General features: G+C 40.1%; 1 protein-coding gene across 1 annotated transcript in view; it reads right to left on the bottom strand.

Annotated features, from left to right (window-relative positions):
• Positions 1-12,257, bottom strand: part of SETD7 (SET domain containing 7, histone lysine methyltransferase) — a 172,631-nt gene that overhangs the window by 78,321 nt on the left and 82,053 nt on the right. The gene's annotated exons all lie outside the window — the stretch shown is intronic.

Here is a 12,257-nt window from a genome sequence, read left to right as displayed (position 1 = left end):
TGGGAGGAATTCCCTCTACCAGACGAGCTGCAGCATTTTGGACAGTCTGAAGTTTGTTACATAGACCAGCCGTAAGTCCCAGGTAAATCGCATTGGCATAGTCGAGATGGGAGGTTATCAAGGCGTGGACCACAGTCTTACGGCATTCAGTAGGCAGATAGTTAATAAGACTTTTTATTGTTTTGATCTTAACGAAACAAGAAGCTGCTACTGTTTGCACCTATTAGCCTTTCTCTCTTCCCTCAACATCATTCTCACTGACTCCTGAACTAATTCCCTCAACTCTTTTGATAAAATGTCCTTTACATTGTCTGCTGGCTTGACTCCGCTATCGTTTGATCATCCATACCTTGAGCCAGATGTACGATGCATTGTACCAGTCCCATTTGCTTATACTCTGGTTTCTCTTCAAACCGAATAAATCTTTCACCTTTTACCAGTCCCATTTGCAACTGGTAAAATCCATTTTCCTATGTACCCACCCTATTTTGCGAGTCTGTAACCTATTAACATCTCACAAAATAGGGTTTGCGAGTCGCTATTAGGAAGAGGCATGTAAAGAGAATCCCTTCCTAATAGCGAGTCACATTGGTGTGTATGAATATTTTGCAACCATGAATGTGGTCACAAAACATGGACCACTGCCCACTCTAAAAAAATGAAAATAAAAACTTTTCATTTTAATTTTTGAAATGCATCCCATTTTCTTTTAAGGAAAACAGGCTGCATTTAAAAAGAACTGCTTTATTTAAAAGGCATACAAAAGGGGATGATAGACGGAGCGTTTGAGCAAATCAAATACCCACCCCCAGTCAACTGATCTGGGTTTAATTCATCACCATTCTTTAGCTCACTCAGCCACCCCAGTTCAGACATGGCCATATGCAAATCAGTCTGACCCTGTGCCTCATGAGAACAGTCCAGCCCGAACTGCCAAGCCATGTCTTCCCTGGATCGGAAACAAGCATCCTGGGACCGGTTTCAGATTCATAATCCTCATCAGCCAGGCTATCTTGAATCCAGTGGGCACGTGAGCAAGGGACTCACGTCTGAGCATACCCTGCCAATTTAGGGCGAACAAAGCGATACAAAAGGGGATGATGGACGGAGCGTTCTAGCAAATCAAACACTCACCCCCAGTCAACTGACCTGGGTTTAATCCATCACCATTCTTTAGCTCACTCAGCCACCCCAGCTCAGACATGGCCATATGCAAATCAGTCTGACCCTGTGCCTCATGGGAACAGTCCAGCCCGAAATGCCAAGCCATGTCTTCCCTGGACCGGAAACAAGCATCCTGGGACCGGTTTCGGATTCATAATCCTCATCAGCCAGGCCATCTTGAATCCAGTGGCCAAGTGAGCAAGGGACTCAAGTCTGAGCATACCCTGCCAACTTAGGGCCAACAAAGCGATACAAAAGGGGATGATGGACGGAGCGTTTGAGCAAATCAAACACTCAGCCCCAGTCAACTGACCCGGGTTTAATCCATAACCATTCTTTAGCTCACTCAGCCACACTAGTTCAGACATGGCCATATGCAAATCAGTCTGACCCTGTGCCTCATGGGAACAGTCCAGCCCAAAATGCCAAGCCATGTCTTCCCTGGACCGGAAACAAGCATCCTGGGACCGGTTTCGGATTCATAATCCTCATCAGCTAGGCTATCTTGAATCCAGTGGCCAAGTGAGAAAGTATGAACACCCCCTTTTGTACCGCTTTGTTCGCCATAAGTTGGCAGGGTATGCTCAGACGTGAGTCCCTTGCTCACTTTGCCACTGGATTCAAGCAAGCCTGGCTGAAGATGGCTGTAATGCCAGAAACCGGTCCTAGGAAGCTTGTTTCCGTCCAGGGAAGGCATGGCTTGGCAGTACGGGATGGACTGTTTCCATGAGGCACAGGGTCAGACTGATTTGCATATGACCATGTCTGAACTGAGGTGGCAGATTGGGCTATAGAACGGTGATGGATTAAACCCAGATCTGTTGACTGGGTGTGAGTGTTTGATTAGTTCAGAAGCTCCGTCCATCACCACCCCCTTTTGTACCGCTTTGTTCGCCATAAGTTGGCAGGGTATGCTCAGACGTGAGTCCCTCGCTCACTTTGCCACTGGATTCAAGCAAGCCTGGCTGAAGGCGGCTGTAATGCCAGAAACCGCTCCTAGGAAGCTTGTTTCTGGTCCAGGCAAGGCATGGCTTGGCAGTTCAGGCTGGACTGTTCCCATGAGGCACAGGGTCGGACTGATTTGCATATGGCCATGTCTGAACTGGGGTGGCAGGGTGGGCTAAAGAACGGTGATGGATTAAACCCAGATCTGTTGACTGGGTGTGAGAGTTTGATTATTTCAGATGCTCCAACTATCATCACCCTCTTTTGTACCGCTTTGTTCGCCCTAAGTTGGCAGGGTGTGCTCAGACGTGAGTCCCTTGTTCACTTTGCCACTGGATTCAAGCAAGCCTGGCTGAAGACGGCTGTAATGCCAGAAACCGGTCCTAGGAAGCTTGTTTCCAGTCCAGGGAAGGCATGGCTTGGCAGTTCGGGCTGGATTGTTCCCATGAGGCACAAGGTCAGACTGATTTGCATATGGCCATGTCTGAACTGGGGTGGCAGAGTGGACTAAAGAACGGTGATGGATAAAACCAAGATCTGTTGACTGGGTGTGAGTGTTTGATTAGTTCAGATGCTCCGTCCATCACCATCCCCTTTTGTACCGCTTTGTTCGCCGTAAGTTGGCAGGGTATGCTCAGACGTGAGTCCCTTGCTCACTTTGCCACTGGATTCAAGCAAGCCTGGCTGAAGGCGGCTGTAATGCCAGAAACCGGTCCTTGGAAGCTTGTTTCCGGTCCAGGGAAGGCATGGCTTGGCAGTTCTGGCAGGACTGTTCCCATGAGGCACAGGGTCAGACTGATTTGCATATGGCCATGTCTGAACTGGGGTGGCAGAGTGGGCTAAAGAACGGTGATGGATTAAACCCAGATCTGTTGACTGGGTGTGAGTGTTTGATTAGTTCAGATGCATCGTCCATCACCACCCCCTTTTGTACCGCCTTATTTAAAAGGCAGTCACAAACATGAAGATCTGCTGACCCCAGCAGGCTACCATCCCTGTGGGTGCCGGCCATTCCCAATGGGTCGCTAATTGCAACCTGCTTCATGAATAATAATGAGAAAGGTCCCTTACAACCTTTTTGGGAATCTCAAACAGTGCCTGAAACGTGTTTTGTGACTCGCAAACTGCAAGACGCTAAAAATTGCAATTTGTATCTCGCAAACCCTGATGGTCATACATGTGGCTCCTAACCTAATAAACTTTTTTATCTATAACCTAACCAATAAATGAACACCATAATCTATGCACACTAAACCTAAACAAAGAGTATAATTTTTATACTTTAAAAATCGTAGTAAAAATTCTTAAATTCCTACTCAAAATCCTTTAATCTCCTTGTAAAATGCATCCTCGTAACCTGACCGAAGAAACTGACAGCGCCACAGTACTGGTAAAACCTTTACCTAGCAACACTATTGATCGTCCATCACCACCCCCTTTTGTACCGCCTTATTTAAAAGGCAGTCACAAACATGAAGATCTGCTGACCCCAGCAGGCTACCATCCCTGTGGGTGCCGGCCATTCCCAATGGGTCGCTAATTGCAACCTGCTTCATGAATAATAATGAGAAAGGTCCCTTACAACCTTTTTGGGAATCTCAAACAGTGCCTGAAACGTGTTTTGTGGCTCGCAAACTGCAAGACGCTAAAAATTGCAATTTGTATCTCGCAAACCCTGATGGTCATACATGTGGCTCCTAACCTAATAAACTTTTTTATCTATAACCTAACCAATAAATGAACACCATAATCTATGCACACTAAACCTAAACAAAGAGTATAATTTTTATACTTTAAAAATCGTAGTAAAAATTCTTAAATTCCTACTCAAAATCCTTTAATCTCCTTGTAAAATGCATCCTCGTAACCTGACCGAAGAAACTGACAGCGCCACAGTACTGGTAAAACCTTTACCTAGCAACACTATTGATATATCTATTTCCTCTAGAAAAAGCACTGAACCATAAAATATCATGAAACAACTATGATTTAATTAATTTGTCCTGTCAACTTTGACAATATATTCATTTTTGTAATTTTACTTTTCTAACTCATATAATACGCTTTGCTGTGTATGGGAAAAAGCCTCCGACTTTCATCTCGAGTCATTTGCAAACGCGCACTTGTGCCTAATCTTCTACAGAAATAGCCTTCTGTGTGCCTTTATTAAAGCTGGCCACCCAATCCTACACTAACCATGAAGCTTGAAAGGGCTGAAAATGCCCACTATGTATGTGTGACCTATCACGAGGATAGCAGTTTAACTTCCACTTAAGCACACTCAAAATGTAGTTATAAAGCTTTAATTCAGTATTAATACCTTTTTTAAGCACTCTATCCGCCCATCTGAGATTCACATGCTAATTTCATTAATGCATTTCAGATTTTTCCGCCAAAGATCGTTTTAAGAGCTCTCTCCTCTTATGTACTGTATTCTACTGTATTAACATTCAACCAAATACTTACCTAAGAAATAACATCTTTAGTCTTTTTTTGAATACTCAATTAGCATCTAATTGACCTCTTAAAGTCTAAATAAACTACTAATGCGAAATAACTTTATAAATCCATACATTGGATTATTAAACATATTCATTCATATCTAAAACACCCATTAATTGTTAAAAACTCTCATTAATTTCATACAAAGAAAGAATATCATTAATAAAAATACTGTTAAACACATCTACTTATCTGCTCAGAAACAGCAAACAAAAGAGAAAGAAGATGGCTGGCAGAAAACATTTATGAACTGCAGAGTTTGATTCTATTGTTTAGTTATTAAAGTTCTATTTGAGTTTCTTCAGAGGCTGCTTGGAAGTGGCATTAAGAGGTTAATGCATAATGCTAGCCTCCTGTCTTGTCATACAATCCAATAGGAGATAAGAAAAATCACCAAACGTCAGAAAAACAGTGTATGAAAAGATAAATACATTTTCAGGTAAATATTCTTTTAAAAATCTATGCATAACCAAATGTAACAACTTTCTATCTATAGACAACAAAGATTAAGATTTAAATATCTCTCATTTTTCACAGTAATAATACAAATGTTTTTCTGAATCAAAACAGCATCTGAAATAATCATGCAAAAACATTTTCCCTTTGCAGGTACATTGATCTCAAATAAATATGCACCACAGTTTTACACTATATCACTCACAAAATATCTCTTTTTCAAATACTTATATAGAACACACCAAATCACATGAAGCAAAGAATCAAGCTGCAACAAAATACAACAGAAAAATAACCTTACTACCAGAAACCAGATTAGGAAAGAATAAAAACCAACTCGGATGAATTATTTTCAAAAAGCAATCCATATCCAAATCTATAAACTTTCTTTCCACAGGCTACAAAAATTTACATTTTATTTTCTCTCATTTTTAACAGGAATAAAAAACGTTTTCCCCAAAACAGCAGTGTGTCAAAAAGTTTTCCCTTTGCTGGTGCATTTAAAACAACTAAATTAAACAATGTTTTAGAACATAGCATTTACAAAACATTTCTTTTTCCTTGTTTTTCTGCAGATAACTATACAGTGGCTTCATAAAATCAAGTAATCTACGTACAGTCATGAAGAGGCAATAAGCTGCTCAAGTATGGTGGCTATCTTTATTGTAAAGAGAAGTTAACTAAACCCAGGAGTCATAGGAGGTGTGTGCAATATTTGTTTTCCCATTGCAAAGGCGGAGTGGTTAATCTGGGTGACACTTTGGAAAGGACCACAGAGCATAATCACTCTGCAATGTAGATTGAAGTGAGAGAAAATGTGCAGCAAATTAAAATGTTAACATCCACCTCCAATGAACCCTGTGGCTCAGTTTTGAGGGTGGTTGCCCAAAACATCCACATACATGAAGCTACTAGTATGCCTACAATACCCAGTTTGAGGAAAATGGTACAGAGGCAAACACAGGCAAGTAATCCCCCAAAGAATAACACCACAAACCTATTCAGATATTAGCATTCCCCCTGAACTAACAGTTTATTTTACTAATAAACCTTTCCTCCTCTATGACAACGAAAACCCTCTCAAAGGAAAACTACTAATATTTAACATAACTCATAACTTGGTAACCCTTGAAAATAGTGAAATTTGGATGATGGATGGGGCTTTTAAATCAACTCCCCATCCATTCACCCAAATCTACACTATTCATGCTAACATTTACCACACAACTACCCCATTAGTGTACAGCTTACTCCTTGACAGGGAATCCTCAACATACTCTGAATTTTTATCAGTAATGAGAACTACAATTATGAATGAAAGTCCTAGGAAAATAACTATTTACTTAAAATTAAGAACGATTAATACTATTACAAAGATTTACCCTGACACCCCAATTCAAGGATTTTTTTCACTTTTCCCAGGCATATTGGCAAAAAATAAAAAAACTTTACTTAAGGATTGCATGTCACGCAGCAAACTACATTATGAGTAAACAAAACTAACAGCTTTGTGCTTTGTACAACCTGATTGTGTGGACGAGTTCAACACATCAATCACAAAATCAGGATATTTTACCCAAAACAAGTAAAAATGTGCACCACACCTAAATTACTTCAAGGACACATGGCCTTCTAGGCAGGTCAGGTCACCGGAGGAAGCCAAGGTTTCCCATTTGACTGGTGGAACTGTTACTGGACCTGCATAGAGGGAGGTCCAAAGACAAACAATGCCATAGAGGGGTGGCACAATTCCTTCAACAAATCAATTGTCAGACCTCACCCTAACCTTTGTCCTTTCTTGGAAAATTTGAAGAAAGAACAAAATGTTTCCAAGAAAGAGAATAGCACAATCATTGTCAGGTAGCCTGAACTCTCATGTTTAAAAAAAGGAAAGAGAGAAAAGGATCTAAAAAGTAAAAAACTCATCGTAAGGAAGGCAGAACGCAAATGGAGCCAGACTAAAGATAACATGGATAGACAACACTATAAAACCCTACATCACCACTACATGGGCAGTATAGCAGAAACTAAAAGAACATACTTAGGAAATCGCATCAACCAAGCAGCGAACTCCCATAAGGAATTATATATGATCGTGAAGGAATTTACTAATCCCCCTTCCAGTTTACCATCCCAAACCGCCTCCCAGAAACGGGTTGACTCACTCTTAGATTTCTTTATCACTAAAATCAATGATATCCATAAAGCTTTCCCCCCAACAAACAACACTCTACAACAGAATACATCGGTAGCATCTCTTCCTAGCACTATTAATCACTTAAAAAATCTCGAGGAAATAACAGAGGAATACACCAAGGCAACACTTAGAAAGATGCAATCTGGTTCACCAGCAGATCCAGCGTCCCCACAAATCTAAAATTGAAAGAAGTCTCATCCCTAACCTTACCAAAATCTTAAATTTTTCACTAATGCAGTCCACAGTCCCTTCTCACTGGAAGGAAGCCGTGGTTAGGCCAATCATGAAAAAACTATCTGCTGATCCCAAACAATTACCAAACTACAGGCCTATTTCATTGCTCCCCTTGTTTGGGAAAGTAATAGAGTCAATGATCAATAAGTAATTATCAAATCATTTAGAAAACAACAAAATTCTTGACCCGTCACAATCAGGCTTCCGATCTCATCACAGCACGGAAACAGCCCTAGTGGAGATTGCAGATAACATCAGGCTCTCTCTTGACATTAGACAATCTGCAATTTTAATTCTTTTAGATCTATTGGCGGCCTTCGACACCATATCTCAAACTATTTTTCTGGACCGCCTTAGAGAATGTGCTGTCGAGGGCTCCGCTTTACAGTGGTTTGTGAGTTATCTCTCGGACCAATCTTTCAAAGTGGAAATTGATGGATTTTCTTCCAAAAGTCATATTATCAACAAGGGCGTTCCCCAAGGATCAATCTTAAATCCCACCCTTTTTAACCTTTATATGTCACCCTTAGCAAAAATAATCAGAGCACATGGTTTTGATACCGTGTCATACGCCGTCGACACACAGCTACTGATCACTCTGGGTCCTGACCATATCAATACACAGTACAACTTTATACAGTGTATAATAACCATAAATGATTGGATGTCGAAAAATCATCTCCTGCTCAATGCGAGCAAGACAGAAATCCTGCTCTTCGGAGATGCTCAAGACCTCTGCTCTTCCAACTGGTGGCCACCCTCATTAGGGTCGTGCCCCTCACCAAAGTTAGCTGTCCGCAACTTAGGAGTCATAATGGACAATAAACTTTCAATGGCTGACCATGTAAATACTGTGACTTGTACCTGCTATGGTATAATGCGAGCCCTCAGGAAAATTCTAAATGGATTCCACTGCACTCTCGCTTACCTCTGGTTCAGGGACTAATCATAAATCGCCTGGACTATGGTAACGCATTGTTTGCATCCATAAATGATAAGCTGCTATCTAAACTCCAAGTACTGCAAAACACCGCAGCTAGGCTGGTGTTAAATCTTCCCCCACGCTCACCATCGACCCCCAGCCTAAAGACGCTTCACTGGCTCCCTATTAAAAAGAGGATTAAATTTAAGATATGCTGTCTAGTACACAAAACAGTCAACAATAATGGCCCAACCTATCTGGCAAAGAAACGGAGTAATTATCAACCAGTAAGAACGCTCCTTTCGGTCAGTAAACACCTTCTGACCGTTCCTAAGGTCCGCACGGTGAGAAACGGCAGCAGGTCCTTCTCTAGAACCGCGCCGAGATGTGGAATACTTTACCGCTGCAACTCCGTCCTGAAACAAATCACATTTCGTAAAGCCCTAAAAACGTGGCTTTTCTAAAAACACTCTGTTTTTGATCAGGCTCTCAGCTAGCGCTATGAGACCTCCGGGTGAGATAGGCGCTTAATAAAAACCAATACATACATACATACATGAGACCATCGGCTAAAATCCATCAATTTCCATTGATGGGAGTTTTCATACTACCTGGACAAATATGGTGTGCATCCTACACTTTTAAAACATGCTAACAAACTGTAAAATTACTTGCCTGTTTTGACAACACTTATAATTAAAGGACTTTTGGGGTTCCTACCTATAGTTGTCTTCTTTCTTCAACTCTTGGTGATTTTTCATACCACAGATCACCACGAGATGTCAGTACTACAATTATACAAACAGGGAACCAAGATCCATAGAAAAGAATAACTCCCCAAAAATCTTTTTTGAAAAAAACAAAGTCTACAAAACAATTACAAAAAATAGCAATGCCAAAAATCTAAATCTTGACAGCCAATAATGTTTTTAAAAACTCGCAAAAAGAAAATTCATTCTCCAAAACTAAATTCCCAGAAAAAAATCCAGTTGTGATCCATCCACGAATCTCGAGTTTCTTCAGCAATGATGTGGTCTTTGTCCATGAAAGTCACTAATGTTTTTTTTTAAAACACAACGCCCAAAAATTAAATGTTGCTTTAATTTCAAGTTGATTTTAAAAAGTAATAACCATTTTTTAAAAACGTTTTAAACCTACTTTGAAAAAAAAACAGCCATCACCATGTGGGCATGAAAATACAACCTGCATGAGGATGTAAAAGTGGTTATGACAGCAACAAAATAACAACTCTATACTGTTCAACATCTATCTACCTCCCCCCAAGTCTCCTCACAGTAAACGTAGCCACGTATATGTTTATAAATGTAAAGCAAACTTTTCTAACCTGGCCGCAGACTCATTCCACTGACTGTAAAAACAGACGCACAACAGATGCACAACCCCAAACGTGAAAGTAAAAAAGAAAAAAGGAAATGTTTCTCAATTAAATTCAATGGGATAGCACAGGAAAATACTTTAAAAATTATAATTAAATATGTTGTGCATTGTTAAATAATACGCTATATTTTTATAATTTAGATAAAAAACTATTTAATACAATTATTTTGCTAATTTTAAATAATTGTAAGTTCATATTTTTTAAATAAAACATGGTGTGATTATCTTTTTTATACATTAAAAATATTTTCTTTTAATTAATACCTCCCAAAAATTATTTTCTACAGTGTTCTATATTTTAAAAATAATTTAGATATTTTACACATTTATTCTGCTATGTTTTAATTGTCTAACATAATTAATATATATTTAAATTATCTTTAATCATTAATACTCATGTATTAAAATTCATACCTGAGTATCACTACACTTCCCCACCTAATACCCCTATATCCCTTGCATCACACCCCTAAAGGTTTATGTTACTTTTTTTTAAAGAAAAAATGTAATAATGAAAAAAAATCTATTCATTAAATCCCATTCATAACAATCTATTAAATATATATTATTAATCTACAAATTAATATACTATGTATATAGATATATACTTACCAACATACTTACCCAATAATGCATGGTAAAGGCATGCTTGGTAAATCAATAGTTCTTGGTTAAGAAATGCATGGTAAAGGTGTATTATTCCTTCTCCATCTGAACAGAACATGTGAACAAAGATAGAGAGCCTTACATACACTTTAGTTTGGAGGATCTTTTGAAGATAGGGAAAATTAAAGAGGGAACAAGTATCAAAACAGTGAAAAGTATAGATGAAATCTGATTTTATGGGCAAAGCTATTTAATTTAAGAATTGCATCCTCCAGGCCTGATACACAATTGTCAATGTAGGGCTATTACATTCTCTCTGCTGGTGAGGGGCCTTTTCCTTTTTTGAGGGTTGGGGCAGAAGAGAGAGTTTCTGTTGGGCAAAAAATAACTCAAACGGGTAGCTGGAAAATGTAATAGTTACTGCCCGGGGAGGTGGTGGGGGGGGGGGTACATCGTCTTCCATCCCCACGGGGACTACATTTCCACCTTACCTCTACCTCATTCATAACATTCAGAGGAGAATGAATGCTATTCTAGATCAGGGTATATTGCCTTCTCTATAATGGCCAGTATAGACAGGTACGGCGGGCGAAAATGCTATAGTCTCTCACTCTCCCTTTCTCTCCCTCTCCAGATATGCACAGAGGAATGAGAGAGGCAGAGGCTGTGGAAGAGGGAAACAGAGAGAATCCCCCCTCACTCCTCTCACAGTTCACAGTTTCACTGGAGCCATGGAAGGAGGAAGAGGGGAATTCTCTTTAGCTTCTACATCTCCTTGACTTTTTCAAACCAATAACAGCAGCTTGGCAGAGTCAAGGGCGAATCAGAGGCTGAGTTCAGCCTTCTTTCACCACCCATGTTGTCCATGTTTGACAGTTACTGAGTAGCCCTGCATGCAGCAGTAACTGTCAAACATAAAAAGCACGAGCTATGAAACTGGAGAAGGCGTTTAATGGTTGCAGAAGCCTTCTTTAGTGGCATTAGCTATAAGGCTACGTTTGGAATGGGATGAGCAGCACTGAAGATAGAGAGCCAGAGGTCAAACAAAAGCTGATATAGACCTTTTGTTCCAACATTCCAATGCTTATCTTCGTGTTTCTCCCTATATAATATAGTACAATCTACCACCAGTCTTGGAATGTTCTTACTGCTTTGTATCCACTTGGCAATGGCTATGCTGCTCATAAAAGGCCCCAGACTCAATGACAAGAGGGCATCTAGTGACAAGCCCTCTGCAGCAGGCTATAATGCTATATTACAATATTCAAATATTAAGAGCTCCATTGAAGACAATGGTGTGCCTCTGAGCTAATAATGGCAGCTTCGGCTTTCCAGTGTTTGCTTTTCTGTTTTTTCCTTTTTAATTTAGAACTTTCTACAACTCAGTAGTTGGAATGTTTTTAATGCATTCATGATTTTCTGCATCAGGCTATACCCGTTGTTAACTGCCCTCTCCCGTGTTACAGGCCCTCACTGGTAATCCAGATATATGACTGGTGTTGCAGCAGGCCTTTAACAACGAGTATCGCTTATGAAGTGAGCTAAAATGATATTACAAGGATTTAAAAAATATGGAAATTGAAATTGACACACACTGCCAAATTTGAGGTGTTGGCAGTGTGAGGATATGAGGACCTTGTAGGGAGGTACTTATTTTTGTGCACCACGGCCCAGGGCTGAGAGGGTCTTTGAGGCGTGTAAGGGGCCATTACACCATCTACAGATGCCTTCTATTACACAATCAGTGGAGCAGAAGCCTATTTCCCTTACTTGCATGTGGGCCCATGGGGCCTATGCTACTGCACTGGACTCAGTGACACACAATGAAGCTGA

The sequence above is a fragment of the Lissotriton vulgaris genome, chromosome 3_1 (genome assembly GCF_964263255.1).
Source record: "Lissotriton vulgaris chromosome 3_1, aLisVul1.2, whole genome shotgun sequence".
Lineage (NCBI taxonomy): Eukaryota > Metazoa > Chordata > Amphibia > Caudata > Salamandridae > Lissotriton > Lissotriton vulgaris.
Note: the sequence above shows the minus strand (reverse complement) of the source record. Positions and strands in the feature narration are given on the sequence as shown.